Consider the following 7,454-nt stretch of genomic DNA (forward strand, 5'->3'; position numbering starts at 1 on the left):
ATACTTTATATAGGATGCTATATTCAATCGTTATACAGATAAGTTTGTACGCTAGAGCATTACTTAAATCTAAATCTCTTATAATCTTTTAATTGCCTTTTCATAAGATTGAAGATTAAAGATGGACAAATGTTACTATGTAAAATATCTCAGTCTGTCAGTCAGGGTTGTGTTTAAAATGTTATAAATAATTACTTCTTACCTATTAACTATTTAAAAACTACGTGCAATCGAAAAAAACTTTAACAAAATTAGTACCTAAAGATTTATTAATGTGTAGAAATCAGATTTTTCTAGTAAAAGATTTTTCTAAAAGCCGCCTTCATCCCTTTGAGACGTTTTTTTTATAAAAGAAACCCCTTACAGTTGTTATCATGAGTTAAGATATTTTCGCATTTAAAATGTTTCTTCTTTTGGTCTATTAATAGAGAGGATCAGACACATCGAATGAATTTATTATTAAACTGGGTAACTAATCCTCGTAGTAGGTCAAACCGTACGCGTGTCACCGCATCGTCTGCGGGGCGCTCCGTTCAGGACATTTATCTAACTATGACTCGGAACAACACATAGCAACATCCATACCTGTAAATTCTAGCCTTTATGGGGACAATTTGCCCCACGAAATAAAAAAACGACCTGAGACATATATGAACTATACTTAATTCTCTTTTTGCTCCTTACTAATTGCTCCACTCAAATACTACGGTCCGATAGTGTCGCGGGTGAGTCTATGCAGTAAGTAAGCATGAAATTGTGTGCACAAAATAAAACCATTATGCATAGTTATATTTACTGTCGGTTACAAATAAAAAAAAATCACTTTCCGCCGAAGCATTTACTATTAGTTAAGTATAAACAAACTTTGAAATGTACACGCTGCTCTCACCAGATGGCATTACTTGTTCGTTGCACACGCGCGCAACATTCAGTTTCAAATTTAAAAAAAAAATTACATTTTCAAAACTATCAAAATGTTTACGACTTGATTCAAATGATGAAGTCAAATTTTAGCAAAAACTTCACTTTGTATATAGTACAGGAAAGCGGCATCTATTACGAATTAGTGGAAACGCACAGAACTTTCATATTATTGACATATAAAATTTTGCTTTATTAAATAGTAAATGCAATTCATATGTTACTAATATTATAAATGCGAACGTTTTGATGGATGGATGGATGTTTGTTTGGAGGTATATCCACAAGGGCTGTAGCTCAGATGTATGACATAGTCTAGAAGAACACGTACGCTTCTAATTTAGTTTTTTTTTTAATTTCGCGCGAACCTAATCACGGGCGACGGCTTGTCTTAAATAAATGCTTGCCTTGTTTTTGAACTCATTTCCTTGATTTCATGTGCGAAACTAGCGCCATCTCGTTAGCTATTTAAAAAACGAGTGTTACAATCTAAAAAGTGTAAATTCAGATATGCGTCTCACGTTATCTAGATGGCGCTGATAATATTTTATACGAAAAAATAATAAAAATATTTTTTATGTGAGAGAATTGGGCGATCCTGGCGAGAAATCGTTTGTTTTCGGAGTGTACTAGTTCTTGGTGTACCAACTTCAATGTGGTGGTGATAATGCACTGGGCTAGTCGGCGTATTCTTGCAAAAGATGTTATTGCGGGCTCTACCACTTAAAACCGTACCATGCCTACATTATTAATGACAGGTCGTTATACCGTGTACCTATACGCAATAAGTTACATATACAAGTCAAGCTTTGCTTTTTTAACATTTTGTAAATGATTGCAAAACAATAAATACTTTGTGAAACAAACAATAAAATAGTTAAATGTTTTCTACATTCAGCGACAAAAGAAGCAAAAGTTATGTAGGTATAGTACTTTAGCTTTGTATGTAAGACACAACACAAAAGGTACATCAAAATTCGGAAAAATGTCAAGTTGCTAGTTTTAAAAATAGGCTCTCTAAGTATAGAACTTTTTTAGAGCCTATTTTTAGAGAGAGAGCTCGTCCTGGGATATAGATTGCTACAATAGTAGAATATACTATAGTCATTAACCTTAATTTTATTAAGCTTAACCATTAATCCTTTTTGCGCATTTTATTCTTTTAACGCTTGACTTTGTCTTGAACACCGTCACCGTCAGCGCGACTTCGGAATTCTATTTCCAAATACTGTTGTGTTCAAATCAACAAGCATGGCCAAAGCACAATTCGTGTATGATATTAGAAGATTGCACAATCAGTGTAATGTGGACAGGAATATGTAGAACACGTGTTCTGTGCAAATAGTACTGTCAGCAGGACTGTCAATAAGGCTGGGGCAACGCAAGTAACGTAGCCTCGTTAAAATCACTCGCTTACCAGAACACACACACACGCATACGTAACATAGTGTAAATGATTATGCTCGGTCAGCTGTTTAAGAGAATATAAGCCGATATATCTCTATCAATAAAGATTCTTTGTTAACTAGAATTATGTGGTTTTTATTTAACCGCATTGCTTTGTACCGTTCATCTTTGCCGGTTCATCCCTCGTGCCTTCCGTACCACATGTTGCCCGCACCCCGCACCGCGCACCCCTTGTAAGGTCGCCGGGCAAGGGCCGCGGAGTGAGAGGTGGCTGAGGGCGGGGCGAAGTGAGAGGCGAGCGCGCAACGCGAAATGGGCGCAGCGGCTTTTTATAATTAAGCACATTAAATTATGTTTACGACCAACAAATTTCCACTTTCGCGACAGTCTTCATATTATGCTGATGAATTGATAACTTTCACTTGACTTTCTAGTTATGTCCTAGCCCATCACTCCGCCGCCCGGCTGCCCTGCCTAGAGTTTATTGGACCAGTGTCCACCTCCAGAGCCAATGCCCCTCTTGTCGTCCCTAAACACTATCCTCGCCTAACACAACAGCTGTTCTTTGTCTGTTCTTTACAAACACAGAAACAAAATGTATGAGCATTTAGTCAACGGGTCACGGTAAATTTTGTTCACACAAACAACACGATTAGCAAATCATTAAGTACCTACTTACTTTTTATTAACGTACAGAGGTCATTGGACGACATATTTATTTAAGTCATATTTCATTCGGGTTATCTATTGCTGACTGCTGACTGCTGACTGCTGACTGCTGACTGCTGACTGCTGACTGCTGACTGCTGACTGCTGACTGCTGACTGTTAACTAACTTTCTGCATTGCTAACAAATAAAATCTTGCACTGCGTTTGTATTTTTGTTGCAGTCAAAGCCGGTTATCAAATAGATATAAAATGTGTGTGTTACAACGTGTGAGCGGCGAGAGCGCTACGATGAGGTACAGACAGGCAGCAATATATGTAAAGGTCTATCTTCGGCCTAGCCCTCCAGCCAACGTGCGCGACTGATGACCTAGAGACCTAGGTAACGTGTAATGCTACCAGCTCTTTATCCAAAGTAAGCGCCTACAGATTAATCTTCGATATAATTACGGATCAGTACTTCGATTCATTATATATCTATATACTTATCTTGCTTGAAGAGCTACTTAGAGGTTTGTTCTAAAAAAAAAATATTTTACTGATTTAGGACAAAAATTCGTGACATCCAAGAACCGTTAGCAACTCGTTATCAGTCCAGCGCAGCCGCGGACACAAATAGAGCGGCGACACTCGACATCGACGTCGACACCGACTCGTACACACATACAAGCAAACTCGCACATGCATCTTAATCACCGATCGGAAAATAACGAACGCAGCCGGCGATAGCATCTCGACCTCAAGTCGAGTGCAGGTCTGCGCGCGGCACTTTGGGGCCTGCGCAACGGGCCCAGAGGCGGGATTGGCGTGCGGCGGCTCGCGGTGATAAGCCGCGGCCCCTGAACCCGGCGCGGCTATCGGCCGGGGCCGGCGAGGTCGCTCCGATCCGTCCTCTGACACAAACAACGCGATACGATTTAATGGCGCCGATAGCGCGATCTTTAATTGAACCTCTGACAATAACAAAACATTGTTGTGCAACGCGCTTGCACCCGCCGCTGCTTCTTGCCTCCTGCGTCCTTCTGCACACTCCTGCGCCCCGTTCCGCTCGTTCCCTCACGGGAACCGTGCTGCGCAGCGCTGGAAGCTAAATGATATACTTAGTTATAGTAAGCTCACTGCAATAATCTTAGACTAAGGTTGCATCAGCTGGTTCTGCAGATTAATCTCTGCCCACCCTTGTAGGTGACGGATGTGGGTTGTGTTAGAATAAATAAAGAGTAATTACCAGTCTGGTGCGGCGCGGTGCCGCTGCCGGCTGGAAAGTACATGGCCATGGCACAAGGAGCACAGCGCCGCGCCAGCCGCACCTGCTCAAACACTGATGGCATGCTCACGTGCGTCCTCGTGGCGCGGTCTGAGTCCCACCTCACCAACCCTTTGTTAAAAAAGGCTTAGGTTAGATTCTAACCTAATCTAAACCATTTTCTCTTCTAAGTGAGACTGGCAAAAAAACACTCGGATTGCGATCTTCAAACATAATTAATAATTTGGACTATTCCATTTTATAGTTTGGGCAGCAAAGAAAAAAATAATAAGCGCAGATCTTTGTGTGGAATCGTACGCTGAAAGGCAAGGTCATGAAATCGAAATAAAAAAATACATAAATATTTATTTAAATCGATGGTAAAATATTCCCGAGGGCAGCCGGGGAGCGCGAGTGACGTGAGCCTGTCGCGCGCCGCAGCTCGCACAATTTATATTACTATTGACCAGCCCCGGCTTCGTCCGGCTACCAGAGCATATGAATTTTAATTTATTTCCTGTCATATCAATAATAGCCTTACCGGTGATGTCCCGTTGCAGTAGTAAAAACCTTGTAAACTTACAAAACACTGGACGCAAAGCCCTTATTTCTTTTAAATTTCATTCAGCTCCTTCATTTTCTGTCTAACGAAGGGATCTAATATCGAAGAAGATTAGCAACTGTTAGTTTCCAACGGCCTGGGCGTTAGCTTCCTATCAAGATAAAATGTAACCTAATTATGTTACATTTACTGGGAAATACCGACACATCTTGTTATTTAGTTAGTACCATTCCAACGGACCAACACCCTAGCATGTCTAGTAAATATTCTGTCACGAAAATGTATTTCCATTTAGAAAAGACTCGAGGTCCGTGAGAAAACACATAGGAAATAAACAAGGCCACTCGTTGCTCACAAGTTACAAGTCAAAGAATTTCTTCTTTCGGTGCTTGCATTGGATTATTCCCTATATACACAAATCCCATTTGTGTGGTTTCCAATGATTGTACTGTATCACAATAGAATGTGATGAAATAGGTCAGAGTAATACCGGGTAGTTCCATAACGAGCAATAAAAGCGATCGGATGAATATGTTTTTTAAGATACCTAGTTAGTTGTTATTGTGGAACAGAGTTGAACGCTGAAGCTAAATGATTTGTGTCGACGGCGAGTTGATAAAGATAATGCAGCGATGACATTGAACACGTCCACTTGTATTTCAAATAATACGAGAACGGTTGGACAAAAACTGCTGATAAAAAGGTCACGCCGAGCTCTACCGTAGCCGCCAGTGAGACAACAGATGAGAAACGATACCACATTTTCAAGGGACAGATTGAAACCCCGCCAGGCGCTCACTAACAACGGCAAGTACATTCTCTGCCACCTAATTCATTCACGACTTAACACCCATGACATTCATCTTGGTTTATTGGCCATGTAGTTGATTAGTACTCAATGAATATGATTTCATAATAACTCACTTCATTTTGAACCGAGTTCAAGAACGGTTTTCCATCTTTCTGTGTGCGTATTTTTGGTTTTGTATAGTATATGTGCCGTTCGGCGTGCGGTGTGCGGCGTGCTGCGTGCTGCGTGCGGCATGCGGTGTGCGGCGTGCGCCGGGCGGCATGCGAGCAAATGTCCACTGATAAACAGTTCTAGCACGTTCTTGTGGAACCTCATTGAAATTTAAATAAGCGATTAAATACTGGGAGCGACTAGCTACCGACTGCCAGTGCAGTAGTTAATGCACAGAGCAGTAAGTTGCAAGCAGTGCGACCACCGCCCGTGCGCTCGCCCGCGGTGCTCGCTCGCCATATCCACGCCTTGCGATAATATCTCACAATTTAATCTGGCTGAATTTAATTTAAAAGGATCAAACAAACCTAACTAAATTGGGGAAAGAAGAAAAAATAGTTCTTGGTGGTAAAAATTATTTTATATATTTAAAATAGCTGTCGCCCGAGACTTCTGTCGGCCGAGTTGAGAATAGTTAGTAACCGATTCTTATCAATATTGAATATGTATATAAATTTTCATAAAAATTGGTTAAACCGTTTCAGAGGAGTATGATAAGTAACATTGTGACACAAACATTTTATTATAAGTTAAATCGAGCTAGTCGAGCAAATTTTTTTTAATACGGATAGCAAGTAAGAGATCCCTTTTCCTCGAGCGTATTAGAATGAACATTGCTATACCACTGTACAATCAGATGTAGCGGCACGGCAACGGCACTGCCGACTATAAGCTTAACGAGTTGTTGCACTGGCGCTTGTCGTGGTCTGTGGCGCACGCTCGTCCGGTCGCGGCCACGTGTGCGCGTCTCGTTTTTTATTTTCCACACTTGTGTTCACAAAGGTTATGTTCCGCATCTAGCTGCTCACCACTAACTGGCACATGCTTGTTGCCTTCTTATAAATCTAAAGGTAATTTGTAGAAATTATTAAAACATTTGAACGTCACTCAACGATACCTGATTATTTGTGTATATTTTTGATAAACCCATCAATGTAATGGCGTTCGTTGACGCTATACCACTTGCACACAAATGTCTCGTGACTTGCAGAGAACTTAACCTTTTTTTTGTTTGAAGCAACGTAAATACATACCTCATTTTCGCGATATAACAAATATTTTGTTTACTACAACAGTGGGCTCATATTATTAAATGAATACAATGAGACAAAATGAGCGCATAACAGCTAGTCGAGTCGAGCGAGTCTCCTGCACGCCCCCTGCTCCTCCACTCCGCACGCCTATACGTTAATGCTATTAAACTAGTTCGTTCCGTAGATACGGTATAGGTTGAGGTGACGAGGTTGTCGCGCCGGAGCCGCACCACACCTCACTTCTAACAGATGCCTAAGCTCGACGAGAAAAAACTTATTAGCAATTTAAATTAACTAATCTTACAAGAAAAAACCTTATAGCTACGAAATGTTTTCTTTGGGAATAATTTGGAGGACGTGCGCAGTGTTACGTCGACATAAACAGTATTTATTCTCTCACGGAGCCGTATTCTAGTTTTGTCAAATGGCCGCATTATACAACACGATAGCACACAATCTTATGAAACGCGAAATCGTTGAGAAGTTACAGCGAAAGAACAAAAATGGTAATTTAACAACGAAGCTACACATTTATAAATGACTAGGTGCGAGCGAGGGCGAGGGCAAGGATCGGTCGGGGAGCGGGTCGGGCGGGGC

General features: G+C 41.0%; 1 long non-coding RNA gene across 1 annotated transcript in view; it reads left to right on the forward strand.

The window, feature by feature from the left end:
- The first annotated feature begins 6,342 nt into the window (after positions 1-6,342).
- Positions 6,343-7,454, forward strand: part of LOC106127206 (uncharacterized) — a 6,780-nt gene continuing 5,668 nt past the window's right edge. Inside the window, exon 1 of the long non-coding RNA XR_001228402.1 lies at positions 6,343-6,674. This is a non-coding gene — a long non-coding RNA (uncharacterized LOC106127206). The remainder of the gene's footprint in view (positions 6,675-7,454) is intronic.

Source organism: Papilio xuthus, unplaced genomic scaffold, assembly GCF_000836235.2.
Source record: "Papilio xuthus unplaced genomic scaffold, Pxut_1.1 DF824888.1, whole genome shotgun sequence".
In the NCBI taxonomy this organism is placed as follows: domain Eukaryota; kingdom Metazoa; phylum Arthropoda; class Insecta; order Lepidoptera; family Papilionidae; genus Papilio; species Papilio xuthus.